The sequence below is a fragment of the Pongo abelii genome, chromosome 4, assembly GCF_028885655.2.
Source record: "Pongo abelii isolate AG06213 chromosome 4, NHGRI_mPonAbe1-v2.0_pri, whole genome shotgun sequence".
Classification (NCBI taxonomy): domain Eukaryota; kingdom Metazoa; phylum Chordata; class Mammalia; order Primates; family Hominidae; genus Pongo; species Pongo abelii.
In genome coordinates, this window is record NC_071989.2 from 38,110,396 (window position 1) to 38,133,491 (window position 23,096).

At 41.7% G+C, this 23,096-nt stretch overlaps 1 long non-coding RNA gene across 2 annotated transcripts; it reads left to right on the forward strand.

Annotated features, from left to right (window-relative positions):
• The first annotated feature begins 872 nt into the window (after positions 1-872).
• Positions 873-22,414, forward strand: LOC100938509 (uncharacterized). 2 transcript variants are annotated; one of them, XR_010139939.1, is made up of 4 exons: positions 873-2,348; positions 7,981-8,040; positions 20,741-20,900; positions 21,313-22,414. It is a non-coding gene; the product is annotated as an uncharacterized LOC100938509 (long non-coding RNA). The 2 variants fall into 2 exon arrangements; XR_002915054.2 differs by lacking the exon at positions 873-2,348 and adding an exon at positions 4,048-6,672.
• The last annotated feature ends 682 nt before the right edge of the window (positions 22,415-23,096 follow it).

The following is a 23,096-nucleotide window of genomic DNA, read 5'->3' on the forward strand; positions in this document are numbered from 1 at the left end:
TCATTCATTTTTTAAGCTCGTATGTGGTCCCACTCTCATGGAATTTATGGCCTAGAAGAGATGAACGTTAAACATGAGTGTAATCATACTGATGAATACATAACCTCATGTAGCTTAGTGATCTGAAGAAAGGAACACTACACTATGTAAGGACATAATGAAGGAACCTGATCTTGACTGGGGATCAGAGAAAGCTTCTCTGAGGAAGCAATGCTTGAGCCGAGAGCCAACATGTGAATAGGAGTTAATTAGATGAAAGAGTATAAGTGAATAGAAAGCAGCATTCCTAAGAGAGGTACAGTGTGTGTGTTAGCCTACTCGTCTGTCCGTCTGTCCATCCATGCATCTAAGCATCTGTGCATCCATCCATCCATCCATCCATCCATCCATCCATCCATCCATCCATCCTTCCATCCATCCAGTTTTACAAAACAGTACAGTACCAAGTGATCATAGAGATGCAAACAAGTAGAAATCATCTGTGTTTTCTAAGTCTGTAAGTCCATTTGGAAAGACTAGAGAAGTACACTGGAAAAAAAAAATTCTTAGAAAATGTTCAGAGGTTATTTTAAGTAACAGTAGGTGTGAGGCAATTTCAGCAGTTGCTCTTGTTCTTATGGGAATGGGATTTGCAGCTCTCCTGGGCATCGACCTCACTCTACTTTTTCCCCATGAGAAAGGTGCAGAGTGTAGAGGATAAGACTCAGGTGCTAGCAGCATAACCATGCTTCCATGGGAACTGCAATTTGCCATTAAAAAAATGAAGAAAAATCTTGCATTAACAAAGGAATTTGTTTAATTTGACGATGAATTACTTTTTTTCTAGTGCTTTTAGGATTAACCGAAAAGCAAAATTCTGTTTTTTTTTTAAATGGGATTTAAATTAGTATCTATTCTGCATAGACTTAATCATCTCATAGTGACTTCCCTGAATATGGTTGCTTATATTGAAATCGGGGTAGTTTGGGGCTCACTTGTAGTGATTAGCAAATTATCCATTTGCATTTGTTATCAGGTTAATGGTAAATGTTCCACTGAGTTCACAGAATCTTGGCATTAAATTTATAAGTGCAATTGAGCTTAGAGGTCAATCAATCTAGTATAACTCTCATTTTACACAAGAAGAAATTGAAAGCCAAATAGGTTAAGTGACTTGTTCAAGCCACTTAAAAATTTATGTCCCAATTCACTCCATAGACTTTTGTGATGGCTGTATAAGTAAACACTGGATCTAGGATCTTCTAACTCTAGGTTCAGTATAAGGGGCTTTGGGGTGTAATTCTCTGCACTCAAATTCCTGCCATTTACTAGTCTTGTGACTTTGGAAAAATTATTTACAGTCTTATCATCTATAAAAGAGGATAATAATTGTACCCCTCTCACTGTATTGTTGTGAAGACTAAAATGCATGAGAAGAGCCACGCTTGCAGTAAATGCTCAGTAAGTGGTTTGCCATGTGTCTTGCTTTGGTCAATAGGAAGGACGGAAGTGACTGTGTGTCAGTTCTGAGTGAGACTTCAATAGGCATGGCAAGTTTCTTCTGCCCTTTTGTGCTCCTGGACTCAACCATGTACTGGGAAGTCACTCATCTTAGAGAAAAGAGACATGGAACAAATCTGAACTATTATGACTGATGTCACTGTGAACATTCTTGAACAAGTCTTTTTTTTGTGGACATATGCATTCATTTTCTTCAAGTATTAAACCTAGGAGTGGAATTACATTAAAAGGGGTCAAATGGTTTTCCAAAGTGGTTGTACCATTCTGTACTCTCACCAGCAATGTATAAGGGGCCCAGTTGCTCTACATCCTCACCGGTACTTAATATTGTCAGTCTTTTAAATTTTATCCACTGTGGTGGGTGTTTGATGGTATCTCATTGTTGGTAGCCTACTGAGTTGAAAAAAGTTTCTTGTTTATTTGAAGATTTCTAATACTAGCTTCTAGGTCCTCCGTTTCACCCTCAAGGAGGGCTGCACGAAGTTTGACTAAGCCCAGACCCAATCTTGTCACTCAGCCTTCCTGGTCTTATGCTACCAATTGGAATTAGCCAGACCAAGTACCACGTAGCCCAGAAACACCCAGCCAGTTCACTGGGTATTTATTCAACCTCCCAGGTGGCTTAGAGGCCACTGCTTAGAGGCCAAAGCTCAGTTCTCATAAGTGGCAAATGTATCTGTGAATGTGATGTGGAGGTATTGAAGATCTTTCCTATACTTTCCATGTATTTAGTGAACAGCAAAAATTCTTACATTTTGGTAGACTAAAATCACATTGTTCTTTTGTAGCTCACAGACGAAAAGCCTACTCAGGACTTTGCCTGGGATGGACAGCATGGAGATGTTATGGTAGTTGCTACAATAAACTTTCTAAACCTTTCTGTCTTTCTGGTCCCCTTTCTACTTTCCCCTTCTTCCTTTTTTCTCTCTTCTTTTTCTCCTCCCCTCCCTTTTTATTTCTTCTTCCTTGTTCTTCTTCTTTCATCAGCTGAGAAAGAGTTTAACAAAACATCTGAATGCATACAAAATCATCAGAAAAACACAAATTTCTGGAACATCGATATATGCCCTAATCTTTTCTGAATTTAATGTAGAACTGATTTATATCATATAGAATTTTAATATGTATATTATTGATTTCTACTTTGTCTTGTTATTATTACTTCCTGTAGTTCTTTCCACATTTCTAGATAACCCTAATAATTGTGATTCTTAATGGCAATAAGAATCATTGTATTATCACACCAGCCTGCTGAGCCATTTCACCACACCAATATGCAATATTCTGTTGTATGAATGTAGCCATATTTATTTGACCCATTCCCTTTTATTAGACATTTATGTTACTTCCAGTTTGGAGTATTAATAATAATGCTACAGAAAACATCTATAAAACATAAAAACACTTTAGGCTGGAGATGGTGGCTCACACCTGTAATCCCTGTACTTTGGGAGGCTGAGGCAGGAGGATTATTGGAGCCCAGGAGTTTGGGACTATCCTGGGTCAACATAGCAAAACCCTATCTCTACAAAAAAAATACAAAAATTGGCCAGGTATGGTGGTGGGCACCCGTAGCCCCAGCTACTTGAGAGGCTGAAGTGGGCTACGCTTGACCCTAGGAGGTTGAGGCCGTCGAGATGTGATCAGGCAATGGCACTGCAGCTTGGCCTACAGAGCGAGACCCTGTCTTAAAAAAAAAAGGAAGACAATATGCTTTTACATAAACGTTTATTTGCATTTCTGCTTATTTTCTTAGGATTAATTTCTAGATGTAGAATTTCTGAGTCAAAGGGTGATAAACCTTTTAAATGTTCTTTGCCACCTAACCAATAATATTTCAGGAAAGCCCAACCAACTTTGTTCTTAAAATTAATATATGAGAATGCCTATTTCATGGGAAATGAAAACATTTTGAAAATATTGTATAATTAACAAAATCTTTATTTTTTAAAATTACAAAGCAACACCTATTACCTCTCTGCTGTCAAAATTCAATCTTAATGGAAATGCATGATTATTTCTTTAGATGTTGGGATGAAAGCTGGATTATGTTTTGGGCCTTGCCCTCTACTTTGCAGGTTTTACAGGCAGTGGTAGATGCTGTTGAGTCAGGATCTGAGGACAGTCAGTGACAGTAGTAGGATTTTTCAGTGTGTCTTTGTCAGCAGCAATCAATTTGTAGGTCTTCTCCCGTCCTCCCTTCTTGGTGGTCGTTAGCGCTGTTCTTCAAATCTTTCTGGATCTTTGACTTTCAGGCACAGAGTAGGATTTCACTTCCTGGCCCCCTTGTCATTGGGTGACTGGTGGCTGGGCCATGTGACCAGTTCTGGGCAATAAGATATGAGTGGAGATACTGTGTGTCACCATTAGATCAAACATTTAATTGCCAGTTCAAGGCTGTGCAGAGCTTTCTTCCCCTCCCCCATATGCCTGGCAATGTAGGAATTGGTGGCCACTTCCTCAGCCTGGGTTTTGGAGTAAGGAGTAAGGAGTGGTCCCACCCTCCATCTCCCCCCTGCCACCCACCCCCCCCGCACTGACCTGAGATGGATATGTAGTAGAGTGAGAAAGATGCCTTTTTATTTTTATTTTTTTTGCCATTGAGATTTTGGGGAATGGTTATTACCCCAGTACAAGCCAACCTGTTCTGACTGTTATTCCTTCTCCTGTTTCCCTTCCTTCCAACATGTATGGCTAACACACCCCTATCTATCCTATAGTCATAAAGCCTTTGCCATGAGCCTGATGGTTGAGAGTCAACAGAAATAGACTTGAAGCTCATATGTTACATAGCCGACATAAAATGCTTGTTATCTACAGTTACCACTTAATTTTATAAACTATATATGACATTAAACAAAAAAGAAGTACTTTTGTTTATTCAGAAAGGTACAAAAGCAATTAGACTGTTGGTTGCAGGACAGGAAGGCAGGGTGCAGGGAGTAGGTGATGCTGGCCAGCTCACAGAAAGACTGATGTTTCACCAGGCTGGGCTGTAGCTGGTCTAGTCAGTAGCTTTAAGCTTCCCAAAGTAGTACAAAAAGGCTTAAGCCTTTATCACTTGAAAACCGTCAAAAGAGTTTTCCTCCATGTGCACAGATAGGCAGGGTGTGTGTGTGTCTCTGTGTGTGTGTGTGAGAGAGAGAGAGAGAAAGAAAGAGAGAGAGAGAGATTGTGAAGAAACTATTTGCCAGTGGAAAATAATGCCCCCTTTTAAACAAGCTGAAAATATCTTGATATAAGGCAGTGTGGTCTTGCTCCCATGTTTACAGAGGAATCCTTTCATGCAGCCATGATGTATGGAGGATTTAAACCATCGAGATCCTTTATGCTAACAGACCATTTGTCTTGGATTTTCTAGGTTTCCAGATTGTCTTCAAGGAGTACATCATTGACTCTGAAATTAGCTATTGTGTGGACAGATATATTACACGTCTCTAAATTATCATGTTGCAGGAACTTGTCATTCTAACACTTTAATGGAGTCTAGCTCTGTGTCAGCCCTCCCTCTGTCCTGAGACTTTGTCACATGGGTAATTCAGATGTCAGTGTCTTTGCCCCGCTTCCTTGCTTTTCATTAGGATCAACATTTCCAGCTCCTGTTTTCTAGTTATCTTTCTTTTTGTTTCTGTGATATTTTCAAACCTGGGATTTTCCCTTAAGGGAAAAGTGGGTCTTTTGCTTGGGAAGCATGCTTGTCTTCCCCAGTTGCACTCCAGGGCCCTTTATTAGTGCGCTTTTAGACTTTTGGGGGAACTAAAACCTTTTGGTTGCTGAATTGTGTGTGTCCCCTACCATCACAGAAAAGAAAGAATGTGTATTCTTTCTCTTTTAAAGTCAGTTAAAGTCTTGTCTAGAGAATGCTTGAGGACTTCCCTGAAGGATGCCTCAGGATGGCACTAACCCACCAGATGTAGGCACTCTAGGATGAACATCTTTCTCCTTCCAGAAGGCTTTCCTTCTAGCCCAGTGGCTCTAGTAGTTTATCATCTGCATCAGAATCACCAGGGTGGTTGTTATTGTGCAGATTCTTGGGTTATACCCTAGACCCACTGAGTGTTAGCCTTTTAGGCCTGGGACCCAGGAATCAGCATTGTAACAGGCAACCCAGGTTTTGAAGCCCTGCCTCCTGGCAGATCTCTCACTGTCTGCAGATCATCTCCTAAATAAGCATCTCACTTCACCTACAACAAAGCCACTGACTCCACTGTCTCCACAAGGCCTGGAGGGAAGGAAGATGGCTCCCTGTCTCTTCTTGCAAAACTTTCCTTTGGAGCTGGGCCTGGTGTCCTCGAATGAGAGAGACTTGCAGGAAAGCCAGTGAACAAGACTTAGTAAATGCACAAGGAATGAAACACAGAGATGTCAGAGCCTCTTCTGGCCAGGGATGGTGGAGCACCGTGTAGTTTTTTCTACAAGCACCATGTAGTTTTTTCACGCATTAGTCCTCAAATATTTATTATGTGCTTACCATGTGCCAGGCACCACTCTAGGTGCATTCTGTCCAAACTTGCGTTTCCCATCTTTTTGTCAGATATGAAAAATGAAGCTGAAATTTAAGTCCCAAATTATCACCAAATAGGCAGGACCAGCAAAATAATTAGGAGACAAATTTCTGCCTTTTTCTGTGTGTGTGTGTTGTATGTGTGCCTCTGTGTGCTTTTGTGTCACACATACTCATGTGGGTTAGATTTTATTAAATAGCTCGTCTTTTCCAAGCATATGTATATACTTTATTCATTTTATTACTTCATTTGAACATTTGTTTATTCATTCAGTAAATAGCCATTCATTCATTCATTCATCTAATATCTATAATAGGTCTGCTGTGTGCCAGTCTAATTAGTAGGTACTAGGGATACAATGATGAGCCAGACCAAGTTCTTGCCCTCATGGAGCTTTTATGTCAGAGTAAACGATGCTCTTGTGTGCCTTATTGAATACCTAGATTTCCTTTTCTGTAGGGATCATCGTTTCAACAGATTGCCAACAGAAAGCCCTGCCCCGTGCTTTCCTCCCTCCTGATTTCACAATGTCCTTTTCCGCAAAGATGCCTTTCCAGACATTTATTTACATGTCTGAAATATTTATACACAAAACTGGGGAAGATGAATTAAAAGTGTGAACTCTACATGGCACTGAAGTCTAAAGAGGAAGTGAAGCTGTTCAGCTGTGAGTTTTGACTGGCTCTCACTGGGAAACCCCTTTCAAGCAAAACCTTCATGGGGCAACACACTTCAAAGAGGTTCCCAGTCATGCCGTGTTTAAAACTTGTTAATTGGACCTAATTGCGAACAGTTGCTCAGTTTAGCCACTGTTTGGGTTGGCATTTAAGTACGATAGATCTAGGTCAACTTTTTGTTACATTATATTCATATTGGTATCGTAATATATTTGTTATAATCTTAGAATTTGTCACCATCCAAAGGATTATGAGATAATAAATAAAAACACGGAGACAACATGTTTGTCAAGCCCTGAGGTCACAGCCAAGTACAAAAGCACTTGGGAGCAGATGCCTATTTGATACACTGTGCGTAGTCATGGCACTTCACTCACACACATGGGAAGATTTCCAACAACAACAACAAATCCGTGGTGTTTGCTGGAAGCACTGAATGATCTTTTATTGTCCATTTCTTATTCATTTACCTATTGCCTTTTAATGCCATACATTGCAGGAACAAGGGGGACACTAATAAATAGTAGTTTATTAGGTGAAATTGCTATTGGATCTAGTTTGATACAATATTCATGTTTCCTAAGAATCACTTGGGGGAACAACTTATTGGTTAAATGTGAAGAGGTGATTTGGAAAATATTTAACAAGTGGTAAGGCACGAGCACTGAGCAATTAGAAGGAATACTGGCCGTAGTAACTGGCATGGCCATACTCAGGCATACTTGTTGTATAGCAACCAAAGTGTCTATTATCAAGCAAGTTATCACTAAGGGTAACTAGAACATGATGCTGCTGGGATTCAGTGTAAAACATGCACCTCAGAGTTATCTTACTCTAGGAGTAAGAGAGCCAGGGTATTTCTACCAACTCCTGCCCATCATTGGTTGAAGGCAGTCCTGCCATGCAAGTGGCTTAGTGGGCTCTGGAGGTCTGAGGATGCCTTTATGCAAAGAAATGCTGGTTTGGCAACTGCAAGTCAGACTACTGAGTACTGAAGTGATGAATGCCTAGGGGTATGGGTGGGCACCAGCAGCACCTACTATGGTGGTAGGGGGGCATTTGAGGATGTTGGTGGGGGCTGATCATGAAATATTTCTCTCTCTGCATTAGCCATGTCAGTAGAAATAGCCTCCTTGAGGTTATTTGAAACAAATTGATACTCAGATTACATCTTATAAATTAAATGGGATTGAGGGAGTAGAGCATTTAATGAAAATGATGATGGTCTTGAGAACAGTGTAAGCAGTTAATACTAATTTGTTCTTCTATGTGATAAGCGTGGCTTCTCCTTTTTCCAGATGAGGACATTGAGGATCAGAGATGTTGAAAAACTTGCCCAAGGATGCACAAGTGGAATGGTAAAGACAGGATTTGAATTCTGACCTCTCTGACTCCGTGTCACAAACTCCTGAAAGTGTGAAAGTTTTAACACAAATTCCTTCCCTGCTCTTTCTCTCTCTCCCTCCCCACGCCAACTTTTCTCTTTCAACAAATATTTGAATACTTACTATGTGCTGGGCACTATTTTAAGCACCACATAGCAAAGAAACAATTTTGGTCCTTTTTGATCCTGATGATCCCCCATCCCTCCCTTAAATGGTTTTTCCTTCCCCAGGTCCTTCCCTAACTTTTGTGGGGCCCTGCAAGTGTAAAAACAGAGGCTCATATACCATACCTAAATATTTAAAAATGATAAATCAAGCTGGCAAAGTGTTAAAGATGCTCCATCCTCCTGCCTTGATAAAGACACTTGTGCACAAGGGCTGCTGTGCACTGAGCATCTGTGGGGTTTGGAGCACCATGCAGGAATGTGGTGGCTCAGAGGGTGTGGACACTTAGCCCATGGCCTGTGGCCTGTCCCTCATCTCTTCCCACCCTGGCAGTCCCACATAAGGGAGTGGTACACATATGTGTGTGAACATCCTAGCCTACACATCCAAGCTGTATCCCCACAAACAGCACCCCGTGGCTTAGGGGTGTGTGCACTGGCGGTGTGACTTGCCTTGGAGAGAAAAGGCCTGGGGAGAGCTCTGGAAGTGGACTTAAGACCACTTGGACAGGGGATTCAGGGTCTCTGGTACCCAAGACATAGTCTGAAAGAGGAGATGCAGGCTGCAGGCTCCAGGTGGGTACATCTCTGTGCCCCTCAACTCTTCACTCCGTAGGAAAGGGAACAACCAGAGGAGTACTAGGGATCCCCCTTTCCTGGGCCTAAGAGTAACAGCGCTCCTCCCTGTTCTATTTTGTCTTCCAAATTCCACTTTCACATGTGGATATTTTTTGAGATTTGGCCATCTGAGGATTTTTATAAAGGAAAATGTGGAATTCAAACACTCTACTTGTTGAACAGAGAGCAGGTCCATTGAGGTGGGCAGATGGTAGATGTTACTGGAAGTGGAGGAGTGGGATTGTGGAGAGACCCGTTGGCCTCTCTGGAGCTACATGGACTTCCCTGCATTCAGCAGCCCTAGTCTACAAAGGGAGAAGCTATGCTATCCCGGCCTTCTGTCTTGAGACCTTGATGGGTTCATCCCAAACCTCGGGAAGTGGATGCAGTTTAGCAGGATCAGCTCTGCGCCCTGTTCACTCCTCCAGCCATGAAGACTGCAGCTCTGGATAGACTCCTAAAGCACACACGAAAGCAGTGCTTCCTTTACTGGGCCAGATTCTCCCGGGGGAGAAGACAGAAGCCCTCCAACCTGAGCAGTATGTGCTCATGCCAGTGTGCATTTGCCTGTCTCCCCTGGGGAAGGTAGATCGTTTAAATTCTTTATTTATTAAGCCTGCACAATGTGGTAGAACACTATAGCAGACAGTCCTCGATGTTTAATTCTTAAGAAAGTAGGAAACTATGTATACATTTCCCTCCATTTAAATTCTATTCACTTCTCTCTTTGTGTTAGGGGAGGTACTGAGGAATGCTGTTTTCATTTGCTTTTACTTTTAACATGGTGTTACTCAGAACCAGTAGGGTATATCTATTAATATATCTGTATCTATATCTGTATCATCTATCTATCTATCTATCTATCTATCTATCTATCTATCTATTATCTACCCGTCTATATTATCTATCTATCTATCTATCTGTCTGTCTGTCTGTCTGTCTGTCTTGTCTGTCTGTCTGTCTCTCTTATCTGTCTATAGATAGATATATGAGAGGGGATTTTTTTTAAGGTTTTTTTTTTTATACAGGATCTCCCTCTGTCACCCAGGCTGGAGTACAGTGGCACAATCGTAGCTCACTGCAAGCCTCAAACTCCTGGGCTCAAACGATCCTCCAGCCTCAGCCTCCTGAGTAGTTGGAACTATAGATACACACCACTGTGACTGGCTAATTTGTTTAATTTTTATTTTGTAGAGATGAGTGGAGTCTTGCTATACTGCCCAGGCTGATATCAAACTGCTGGCCTCAACCGATCTTTCTGCATCAGCCTCTCAAAAGTGTTGGGATTACAGGCGTGAGCCACCGCAACCAGCTGGAAGCTGGATTTTTAATGTTTCAAAGTAGAGCAAGTGGGGTCGCCCATTAGGGAACACATCCCAACACGTTTTCTCCTCTGGGTGGCTCCCATGTTCATATCTCACAAGGTGCTCTGTGCTTCAGGATGTCTCCTCAGTTGCTCTTCAGCCTCCTCTCGCTACACGGGCCAAGGGCACTGTTTGATGTTTGCAGCTTGTCCTCTTGCCTCCCTTCAACCCTTCAACTTATCTCTTTCCATTTGCATTATCCCTGGCCAGGTATGTGCTGGGGGTCACTCATACGGACTCACAAAGGCCAGTGTTAAAGTTTCAAGAATGTTGTGAGCCACTTATTAAATACAGCCATTATAAAAGTGAAATGGCCTAAACTTACATTTAAATATGTTTCATTAAAATCAAAGGTAGTAATAATAATACTCAAAATTCATTACTTTCAAATTATTTTACTATATGTTACTATTATCTATGCTGTTGGGATTATTTCAGTCTATTGTAACTGCAGGGTGGAAATATTGTATAACAGTGTGCTCTGCTATGCCCTTTTCCCAACTGTGTGTTTCATGATGTCTTGTTGGAGCTTGAAATCAGCCATGGTTGTAGTATTTATTTCATGTAAATTGGTAAACATTATGAATCAGGAGTCCGTCCCTTATCCGGAGAGCCTGTTGTTAACATTTACCAGCACACCATAATCTGTAGCTCTCAAATCCTTAGATCAGAGTTTCTCAGTTCTAGCACTATTGACATTTTAGGCCAAATAATTCTTTGTTTTTTTGGGGGTGTCACTTGCATTGTAGAATGTTGAGCAGCATTTCTGGATGCCAGTAGGTTCCCCTCCCCAGTTGTGACAACCAAAAATGTCTCCAGATGTTGCCAAATGTTTTCTGGGGGATAAAGTTATCTCCACTTAAGAACCACTGGCCTAGACAACATTATCCTTTAATGCAAGTGACTTGCTATTCTTCCCTTTTTAAACTTTAACATGCATCTGACAAATATTCAGTGCCCATTATGCATGTAAATACAATGATGAGCAAGATAAGCATTGTTCCTGTCTTCATAGAACTCCAGTCTAAAATCATGGACTAAGCTGGAAATATACTGAGTATCCACTAGGACTAGAACATGCTATCTGCATGCTAACGTGCTCAGTAGGTGATCTTGATCTTTATTAATTCCATTAATACTAATTGCAACATTGTATAATGTTTGCATTTCCCCTTCAGGTGACTGTTGTCTCTTGGGCACAGGTAGCTGCCAACAGGTGAGCCTCTCAGGGGATCACTGGTAGATCTAGGATGGCAAATAGCTTCTTTAATATGACAGCCTCAGTGTAGTGGCTGGCAAGGAGCTGCGATTGGGAGGAACTGGAAGTCACACCCAAGCTCATTGAGCAAGCATGCCGTGAGTGCCATGAGTAAGTAGTCCCAGCTGATGAGCTTATCAGGGGGTTGCCAGCGGGGGGACTGCCCAGGGTGGAGATGGAATGGGAGACATAGCCATACCTCAGAAGGATATGCAGCTCCTGCAAAGACCTAAGTGGAGCTGGGTCAGCCTGGCCCTGGTAAGCACACAGCAGGCATTGATCAGCCACAGACTTCAGCATCGAGGCCTTCCAGGGTGGGAACTAGATGAACTGGAGGACAGGCCAGGAACCTGCACATATGAATCATGTGGGCCAAGGACCTTCCTCCCCTTTCCTACCACCATGAAGCAGACCCTTCCCCCAGGAGTCATCTTGAAGAAAAATGGGAAAGTGGAGCGGTGGTAAGGGGTAGGGGGTGCTGCAATACCAAAATATCCAGAAGGCATTTAAAATTATTGGACTAGATGACATTTAATTTTCCTTCTTTACTCAGTAAAGTGAAGGGCTCAGGAGAAAGATTGGATCAATTATAGAAAATAATGAAGGTACATTTTCTTTGCGTAACTAAATGTAGGGTAAGTACATTTTGAATTTGCTAAAATTGTCTTTGCTCTGCCTCTGTACACATGTGTGCACACGTGCACACACACAAATGGCACTTCTGGGAGTTCTTCCTTGCTACCACCTCCTCTCAATAATCAATGCTCACAAAAGCATTTGTGAGAAATGTGGAGTTTACTGTGGAGATTCAAAGGGAAGATGATGGAGGTTTCACTGTAACCCCCACAACAAACAGATTCATATTCCCCTTTGATACTGTGTTCATCATTTCCAACATATACCTTTTTCCTAGTTGAGTATTTGAAATCTTGGAAACCAGACTCTGTCTTGCTGTGTTGGTGTGTCATAGTATAATTGGCAGCATGTTTCCTTTGGTGGCAATACATAAGACAATGGTGTGTCTTATGTTGATTACTTCTTATATTTGATAAAATCTTTTAAGTCTACTGCTTTGCAGTCCTTCCTCAACTGCAAGCAGAGGCTTCCCCACTGAGGCCATTGAGTAAAGTGGTTCAAAGTACAGTCTGGAGTCAGACCATCACTCACTATCTCCACCATTCACAAGCCAGGTAACCTTGGGCAAGTTACTGAAGGGTTCAGGGGCTTTGTTTCCCCACCTGTGCAGTGGGGATAATATTATTAACTGCTTCATTGGGTTGTAGTAAGAATTAAATGAGTTGATATATATAAAGAAATTGGAACAGTGTCAGGTGGTGGTGACTTCTAGAAAAGTAGTTGTTCTTACATGTATTACCTCTTTAGTCCCCTCCCACACAGGCCCTGCCTCCTGTTACCTATTGCTTTTTCTTTCCTCCCTTATTTTATAAATAATACTTCAGTGACTGCTGTTTGCTATTTGAACACAAACTTGAGATCTCTCCTCTCCTTCCCAAATGGCTTACCTAAGTATTTACTCTAAACAAATATGTTGTCTTTTAGAGATACTCTGATAAGTAAAGGTTGCTGTATGTAGTAACATATTTTTATCATTATTTCTGATGCATCTATGGTAGATGCAAGAGATAGTAAGGTATGAGCTTGACTGGAGCTGAGCTAGGTTGTTGGGGAACATTAGGAGATAGGATGGAAAAAAGATAGGTTGGAGACAGATGGCACTTGAAGAATCTCCCCTTTGAAATCTTTGGTGAAGTCTACAATATGATACCTCTCCATACATCTCTTAGGAGGCTTCGTATTTTGATGACAGCCTTGAATGCTAGGGACACCCAGCCACACTGGCTAACCCACACAGGGTGGAGAGGACTTTCACCCTCTTCAATTCACTGTGTATGGGTGGCAATGTTTCTTCCCACATATATGGCTGGCCCTAGGAGACAAGTCAGGGTATGTGAGCTGTGGATGTGAACTGAGAGAACAGTTGGGGCTTAGGTGAAAAGTGGAGATTCAGGAACTCTTCAGATATAGTGGTCTTAGGGAAAGATAGATGTATTAGGCCATTCTTACATTGCTATAAAGAAATAACTGAGACTGGGTAATTTATAAAGAAAAGAGGTTATATTGGCTCATAGTTCTGCAAGCTATACAGGAAGCATAGTGCTGGCATCTGCTCAGCTTCTGGTGAAACCTCAGGGAGCTTTTAATCATGGCAGAAGGGGAAGGGGGAACAGGCATGCCACAAGTTGAAAGCAGGAGCAAACGAGAGAGATTGGGGATGGGGGGGGTGGGTGTTACAGACTTTTAAATGAGCAGGTCTTATAACAACTCACTCACTATTGTGAAGATGGCACCAAGCCATGAGGGATCTGCCCCCATGATCCAAACACCTCCCACCAGGCCCCTCCTCCAGCGTTAGGGATTACAATTCAACATGAGATCTGGGTGGGGACAAATATCCAAACTATATCACTAGGCAGTAACAAAGAGACACCCGGCCCTTCTGGGTTCAAGGTGTGCCACAGGCCTGCATGTCCTCCTAAGCTTTTCTTAGGTGGTGCCAGAGTTTGAATGGCTGCAGTCCTGGCATATTCCTCAGTGAGGCTGGAAAAAATAATCCACTCCTGCAAATGGAAAATTTCTTCTGTGTAGGGTGAGCACTTCCAGCTCCAGAAATGAAACATGCTAAAGGCAGAGTGTGACTTGGCATGGGGTGACCAGTATCCCAACTGATCGGTCCTCTACCCTGCTAGTTCATTTTGCTGGCAATCTTGTCCATAGGGCAAACAACTTTCTAGCTGGTCACCTTTGGAACAAAGTAAGAATTTTTGAAAGAGGATTTAAAAAAATTCTTTTTTGGTTTGTTTTGGGTTTAATGAGTCAATGCTTTATTTTACTATGAGTGTTTATAACCAAACCTAAATGTATGTAGGATCTTGAACCTCCCCCACAACTATTTCCTATTTGTTCCCAGAAAAATTCCAATGCCAGATTTTGCCATAGCAACCAGAGGCAAATATCAAGACAGCAATAAAGAGCAAGCTGGAAAAGGGTTTCCCTACAATGTGGCTTGAGTTTCTGTAGGGCATTCCATCCTCCGTGTGGAGCCCTGGAAGGCAAGAGGGGGCCCTGCGGTTCCTCGTGGGGGGTCTGGTAGAGTCCAGCTTTGCCAGCATCCAGGACCCACTAGGAAATGTGTCTCTCAGGCAGCTGGGCTGGAGTGGAAGGATCAGCTTGCCTGTTCCTCGGGCTTGGCACCTGTTTTGTGTTGATCTTTATTTTTGTATATCAATTTTTCAAAATTGAATGTATTGAATTATTATTTTTCCATTATGCTTTTCCTCTGGGCAGTTAGTAAACAAGCCTATTATGTATTTCCTAGTTGTCCCCTCAAGTGCTCTTTGGAAGAAGGCAGTGCGTATATATAAGTAAGCAAATGAAACCAAAGAACAGGAGGTTCTTCCAATATCTGCCCATGATGTCCCTCATTCTGTGTCCTTCCTTTTTGTCATGATTGTTATGGTAATGTTAGGAAGTCCCACTTCTTGCACATAGGTGAAGTCATCTCACTACAGTATAGCCTTCTTGCTGAAAGAACTTTGGGCTTCCAAGTTACTTCAGGTGCTGGTTTGGATTAGCGGTGTGTTGATAGATGTTTAACAACTCGCTCGCAGACATAAAATTGCCTTGATTTGTAGAGCTGACTTGCTGATTTCTGTGGTGTAAATCCTCCCACCATGGCAGATTTCATCTTACCAGAGTGACCTCATGAACGTGGAACTGGAAAGAGATGCACACATTTAACTCTCATGTACTGGTAAGAGCTGGCTGCCCCACACTGCTGGTTCTGTGGACCTAGGCCCGGGTTTCTCAACCTCAGCACTATTGACATTTTGGGCAGAATGGCTGTTGGTTATTGGTGGCTGTCCTGTGTATTGTAGGATGTTTAGCAGCACCTGTTTTTTCTACTCACTAGATGCCAGGAGCAACCCCTCCCTACTAAGTTGTAACAACCAAAAATGTCTCCAGATTTTGCCAGATGTCTCCTGAGGGGCAAAATCTCCCTTAGTTCTGGGCTATTCTGCATTGATACTGCTTAGAAGGTCCATTCAGCAGGCAGTAGGCCTCCACTGGTAGCTTTTCCATGAACCACTCTAAATATGCACCCAAAGAGATTCTCTCTTGGCATTTTGGATGTGGTGCATTAGTCTGTTCTCATGCTGTTAATAAAGACGTACCTGAGACTGGGTAATTTATAAAGGAAAGAGGTTTAATGGACCCACAGTTTGACATGGCTGGGGAGGCCTCACAATTGTGGCAGAAGACGAAAGAAGAGCAAAGGGACGTCTTACATGGCAGCAGGCAAGAGAGCTTGTGCAGGAGAACTCCCCTTTATAAAATCATCAGATCTCATGAGACTTATTCACTGTCATGAGAACAACATGGGAAAGTCCTGCCCCCATGATTCAGTCACCTCTCACTGGGTCCCTCCCACGACACGTAGGAATTATGGGAGCTACAATTCAAGATGAGATTTGGGTGGGGATACAGCCAAACCATAACACGTGGTATTGCAAAACACTGAAAGTGTGCTTCTTTGGGTAGTCTTGAGAAGAGTCATGCTGTAAGGACTTAAGGCACCAAAAAGTTAAGACACAGCAGGGCCAGTAGGAGAGCATCAGGGTAATTCCGCTGTAGGATATATCCTATATCCATTATAGGATAGATTTTGACAGACTGCAGAGGTCCCTTAGGCAAACCTTTCCTTTGTGTGGGTGAGAAATGAGACTCAGGGACAAGGTGTGACTTGTCCAAGGGCAAGGTGTGGATGTGCTTGGACAGTCACAGGGGTGTTGTGGTGAATGCTGTGAGATGCCTGTGTGACATACTGGGAATTAGAACTGACTCCAACTTGTAGCTAAATGTATTTTGTGGGCTTTTCAATGTTGGGTTTGGATGGATATATTCTGACATCTCCCTGTCCCGTACCTCTCTGCCCCTTTGGAAATATCTGCTCATGAAAACCATATTATAATGAGGGATTTCTGTTTCAGATAGAATTATTCCCTTCAGTTTCAGGAGTGAATTGATTATTCACATGTTCTATTTAGGGGGTTTAAGCTGCTAGTCTTTAAAGAATAAATGCTGAAGATTGTCATTGATTCCTCTTTCTTTCCTCCCATGTCTGCTCTGGGCCTTCTCATTGATGTAGTATCTCAGGTTACTTCCAAAATAATTTGAGAAACGGATTTATAGAAGAAGCTAGCTTTCCAGTAGAAAAGTTTAGATAACAAGATTAATGTGATAAGAACTAAGAAAGCCCTTCCTAGTTTTCATTGAAAATGTGTTTTTAATGCCCAGAGGTGCCCAGTCAAAAAGGAAATATTACAGAAGGATTATTTTCATCAGCAGAGTTCTTGGGCATTGCAAGTTCCAGTGTAATTAGGGAAATCACATGTGAGTACATCAATACACTTCAGATGCCAATACGTTGGGCTTAATGAGGACAGCAAGTCTGCTTTTATTAGGGGATTGAATAAAAGTGAAAGGAGTGCTTGAAAAGAATGCGTAATTTTGGATGGGATAATTCATCACTTCACTCCAGGTCAGTTTTTCACAGTAAGAAGTGCTGGCTCTTCAGAAAATTTGGCATAACCAAAGTTTGTTTTCACTACCTCCTCCTTCTCACATTGTCCTTTGTCACACCCCCAGCAGGTCCACAGTGATCCTGCAGGCCACCCCCATGGGCCCTGCCCGTTTTCTTCCACCAGGGGCTATCTTACATCAATCTTTCAAGGTCTCCTCAGTAATGTAGGCCAGTTGGATTTTTGCTTTCTTTTCCCAGAGGACAATTCAGCCTCAGCATCTTAGTCTAAAAGGATTCATGCAAGGGTGTCAGATGTTTTATTAGGCTAACGGGAGGTATTTTGGGTTGTGGGGAGCACTTAATGCAACCCTGTATGACATTCCCTACTCAGTGATGTTCAGGCTGCACAGGCCAACATGGAAAGGGCTTAAGGGAGATGACAAAAAAAATCTCTTCTTCCACAAGGATTTTCAATTGATCAATTTTGTAACTTTTTTGTGATGAAACTATCTGCACTGCAACTAATGATTTTTTTTCTCAAGGTGGAAAAGGTAGGAGCAACAGCTTTCAGTTCTAAGGATACATTCTGTTGACCTTCATAAGCCCTAGGAACTAGAGGGGTAAGATTGAGGAGGAAATAGAGAAAATAATTTGCTCTATAGTATTTTCCCCCTGAGCTGCCATCTGGGGCTTTCAGAGCTTAGCACTGCACTCTTGCACTGTTGCACACACCACAGGAACAATACCAGGAGATGTCAAACATGAGTGGTATTGGTCACTGGAAACAGCAGATTCCAAATAGCTGTCTCACCAGATTGTTCTTTCAGAAGATTAATTTGTGCCAACTACTTCTTTGTCATGGATCCTTCCTGGTTCTGCAACACAGATGTGGAAAGTGAAGAGAACATGTCATGGGATTCCATTTCTAAGAGTGGAAAATATACAATTTACATGGGATGTTTAAGATATTAATATATTGTTCACCATGTGTATCCAGAGCTTTAGTAGAAGTAGATTGAAAGAGCCGTTCATGTATACATGGTGCTCCTCATTGTCAAATGCTGAAGCCTGTTTCAGGCTGGGTTTGGGGGCTGGGGGTACTTATGGGACAAAGTCTGACTCTCGGTCTGTAGGCTGAGTGCCTTCTTAGTGTGTTGGGACTCAGCATGTATTCACCCCATCTGTACTCACAAGCCTAATTCATTAATCAGGATGACTTACCGGGCTGTGAGCCCTTTGAGGACAGGACCTTGTACCTTTATCTTGTGCCTCTCATGCCTAGCATAGCACCAGGCATGTAAGAGGTTCTTTTTAAAAAAGTGTTTTACAGCTTTATCAAGGCATACATGATGTCGGATCAACTGCATGTGTTTAAAGTTTTACACTTGATGAATTTTGATATATGTCTATACCCATGAAACCATCACTGCAATCAAGATAATAAACGCATTCATCCGCCCTAAAATTTCTCGTGTCCCTTTGCAAGCTGCTCCCCTTCCTCCCATTGTTCCCAGACAACCACTATTCTGCTTTCTGTCACTGCAGATGAGTTTGTGTTTTCTGGAATTTTATATAAATGGAATCATACAACATGTACTCTGTTTTTCTTTCTGGCTGTTTTCACTCAGCATAATTTTCTCAAGATTCATTGAAGTTCTATACATTAATAGTTTGCTACATTACATTGCTGAATAGTATTCCATTGTATAAATCATAATAGGCACCTAACAAGTGTTTGTGGCTTTACATTGATTTGAAAATTAATTTTTAAGAATATAATTGGGCGAAAAGTGGACAATGGGATACCACTCTATTCTTGGTGAGTGGGTTCACTCAGGAAGTGGAAATAGGAATCAGGAGATAATTTGGCATGGTAGAGACTTTTGTTGTCATCCAATATCTATTTTTCCTTCTTTCTTAGTACTAGAATACCTGAGTTTTGGCTGGGCACAGAACTGTCTGGAATACAGACTACAATTCCCAGCCTTCTGTGCAGTTCTGTGTGGCCATGTGACTAAGTTGTGATCAATATGAGGTAAGCAGAAGGGGTCTGTGAAACTTCTTGTAAGTCTCCTTGAAGGAAGAGGGATTTTCTCTTCTTCTTCCTGCTCTCTGTTGTCTGGAAAGTGGCTGTAATGTCTGGAGCTCTGGCAGCCATTTTAGACCAGAAGAGACCTTGAGAATGGTGGCCGCTCATGACAGAGCAATAAAGTAGAGCAGGCCTGGGCCCCTGATACCATAGAGTGCCATGGCCAACCTGGACTACCTCCCGCCAGGCTTCTCAACTGAGAAATATATAACTTTTGATCTTGGCTGGGAGTGGTGGCTCACGCCTGTAATCCCAGCACTTTGGGAGGCCGAGGCAGGTGGCTCATTTAAGGTCAGGAGTTCAAGACCAGCCTAGCCAGTATGGTGAAACCCCGTCTTTACTAAAAATACAAAAATTAGCTGGGTGTGGTGGCACACGCCTGTAATCCCAGCTACTCGGGAGGCTGAGGTAGGAGAATTGCTTGAACCCCGGAGGCAGAGGTTGCAGTGAGCTGAGATCGTGCCACTGCACTCCAGCCTGGGATACAGAGCGAGACTCTGTCTCAAAAAACAAACAAACAAACAAATAACTAACTAAATAAATAAATTTTGATCTTGTTTAAACCACTGCTGTTTTTGTGGGGGTTTTTGTTTGTTTCTTGCAGACAAAACAATTCTAACTGATACAGTTAGTAAGATGGAGTTAGTTAGAACAAGAGGGAGCTTAATGTTGCCGGAAGATCGTTTCCATCATGCTATTATGTCCATCTCCAGTGTATGGATGTTTCTGACTAGAAACCTAGTATCAACTATTAGAATCTCTTTTCAAGAGTTCTGGAAAAACCCTGGCAAACCATTCTTAAAATACCCCTTTTTCCAATCATGTAACTCAAGCCCCATCTATTTGTAGCCATCATTAACATTTTAGACTTCTTAAAATTATACTTATTTTATATTTATTGACTTTTAACGTGGTGGCTCTGTGGTGGGATGTGGGGTTAACCTAACATCATTACAAAATTTACAAATCATAGTTATGGTGGTTTATTTGGAAATGTTTTCTGTAGATGCCCTGTCTCATTTATTGTATATAAATTTTTGTTATGTTTAATCCCTAGGGTTGGTTTGGCTTGTGACTCTCATTTTTTATTTGAAATATTTCAAACATACGTAAAAGAGTGTATGTCCAGATGTCATTTATCTAGCAAACATGACTCTGTAGAACAGTAGTTGCCAACTTTATTTATTAATGTAGTAGCAGAACCCTTTTTGCAAATGGCGTCCTATGCAGAAGCCCATTATATAAAACATCTCAGCGCTTCTCTGGTTGAAGCAAAAAGGGAGGGCTTGGAGCCTTCCTAGATTAAACCCCATCTTGGCCACCCCTTTCTACACCATGGTAGCCCCTTGAATCTGCTCACACAGCCTGAAGGTCTTGTGAGCACATCTGAAAAGCACAGATTAAGAACCAGAAAGCAAGCTAAACACAGTGATCAGATTAGCCATAGCAGGTGATCCAGTGTCCAAATAGTAAAGCCCATCTGTTTTCTTCATAGAGGAGCCTCTGAGATTTTCATTCAGAACTCTGGGCTCTTACATTAGCCACAATTCTAACAAGCTTTGCAATCTGGTTTCTCAGTCACAGAAGAATAGAAGAACAACTCAGAGGAGGAGGAAGTCAGACATAGCCAGACGCGGCTGCTAGCAGTTCCACCAATGAAAGAGGAGACCGGGATGTTTAAAACAGGCAAACACAAGGTGCGAAAAACCAGAAGTGAAAACTTCTGAGGTCATTTAAGGTAAATATAGTTCCCTAATATATTCCAGTGGGTTATGAGGGCATGATTTTACATATTTACATCTAGAGAGTGTGTGTGTATGTATATGTATATATGCATGTATAGATGCATACATATATATGTATGTGTATATATTTAGTGAGTGTGTGGTTGTATAAAGTATGTGTATACATAAATACATAAAAATCTTGTATACTTATAAATATATATTATATACGTAAACAATATGCATATATACACATACAATATTTTGCTTAGTGGTTATAATGATGACTGAGAAGAAAAGCCTCATGTTTTCTATTAGTCATTCTGTTTATAGTAATAACAATAATACTTACTGAAACAATTTTTATGTGCTAGGTACTGTTCTGTTTTGTACGGTTATTTTATTTACTCTTTCTACTTTCTGAAGCAGGGACTGTCGTTATTCCCGGAAGCAGAGAGAAGTTCAGTCCCTTGCCCAACATCACACTGCAAGCATGCGTTGGAGCTGAGATTCAAACCCAGGCATCCAGGGTCCAGGGCCCATGCTCTTAACATATTCCATATCTTAGGATAATTTCCCCTATTTAAACAATAAAAGTGCAAAAATCTTGTGGCTAGCCAAAATTTTCAGTTGTTTGGAAAACTTATTTATCCAATAAGTGGGAAACTCACTTGTCTTCCAACAATTCTGGATAAATGAAAGAATGAATTGAACTGAGACTGGAATCCGGGTCTCCCAGTACTTTGTAGTTCCTATCCATATGGCTTGTCAGGAAGGCCACAGGGACGTTAACTTACTCTGAGTAACCAGAAACAATCCCACATCAGACTGTTGGCAGTGGGAGTGGAACACTCAGAGCTGAACAGCATGCAAGATGGTTGCATTTTCATTTGCAATGTTGTCATCTTCCTCATGGCTCAAGAGGTATTTTGGAGTTGACATGAAGCCTACTGTAATTTTTAGAGGCATTTTCTTTCTGGCCTGTATTTACATATTGTGGTAGAAGAGTCAGAAGACTTCAAGCTTCAAAAGTGAATCTTGTTGCGGGTTACAAAAGCACCACCCGGTGGGGTGCAGCTCTCAGCGTGTGTCACCCCAGGCGCTGTGATTTCCCTGTCTTCATCCAACTTTGGTTGCTGTTCTTCATGCTCAGGAATTCTGCAATTGCCGTAGCTTTTGCTGTTGTTATGTCTGTAGGTATGGACTCATTTCCACCATTCTGGAATGAAACATTATTTCAAGGGAAGCTTCTCATTGTAAAAGGTCCACACATTCAGAAGGAAACTGGGAGTACATTTTCTCATAGGCCTGGAGCATTAACTGACTATGCGTCTTTCCCCTCAGCGTTGTCTTCATGTTGTAAGTGGATGAGTCATGGACAACATTTTCACACACGTACATGAGGTCCATCGACCAGTCTTTAGGACAACTAGAAATCTTTTCTTTCTTTGTTTTAAAAAAGAAGACAAGTCAAGATACAGCAAATAAAAATGCTCAGCACATTTGCTGAAATCTTAGCAAAATCAAATTACTAGTAATTTGTTAATCACACTATACCTGTTTTGAGCCAATCCTACTTAACCCACCCTCCATCTTCCTCATGCTTGCCTCCCTGGTGAACTCCTGTTTATGTTACAAAGCTCAGTGTTTGTGTTACTATTTTTGTGCTATTTCTGAACGTTAAATGTCCCTTTATTATAGAACATATCTCATGGAATAGTTATTATTGTATATCCACTGCCCTTGTTAGGCTGTGAGCTTTCTTTCTTTCTTTTTCTTTTCTTCCCTCCTTCCTTCCTCCCTCCCTCCCTTCCTTCGTTCCTTCCTTCCTTCTCTCTTTCTCTCTTTTTCTTTTCTTTTCTTTTTTTTAAATTTGAGACAGGGTGTCACTCTGTCACCCAGGCTGCAGTGCAATGGTACGATCATAGCTCACTGCAGCTTCGATTTCTCAGGTTCAAGCGATCCTCCTGCCTCAGTCTCTGGAGTAGCTGGGACTACAGGCACAAATTACCACTCCTGACTTAAAGCCTGGGAGTTTCTTGTAGGTAGGATTCATAACTAATGTATTGCTATGTCCTGGCACATAGAAGGTATGATATGCAGAATTCTGAGATCACTCCCAAGATCCCCAGCCCCTCTGGCATCCATATCCTAGAAAATCTCTTCTTCTCAAATATGAATGGGACCTGTGAATATGATGCCTGTCACTC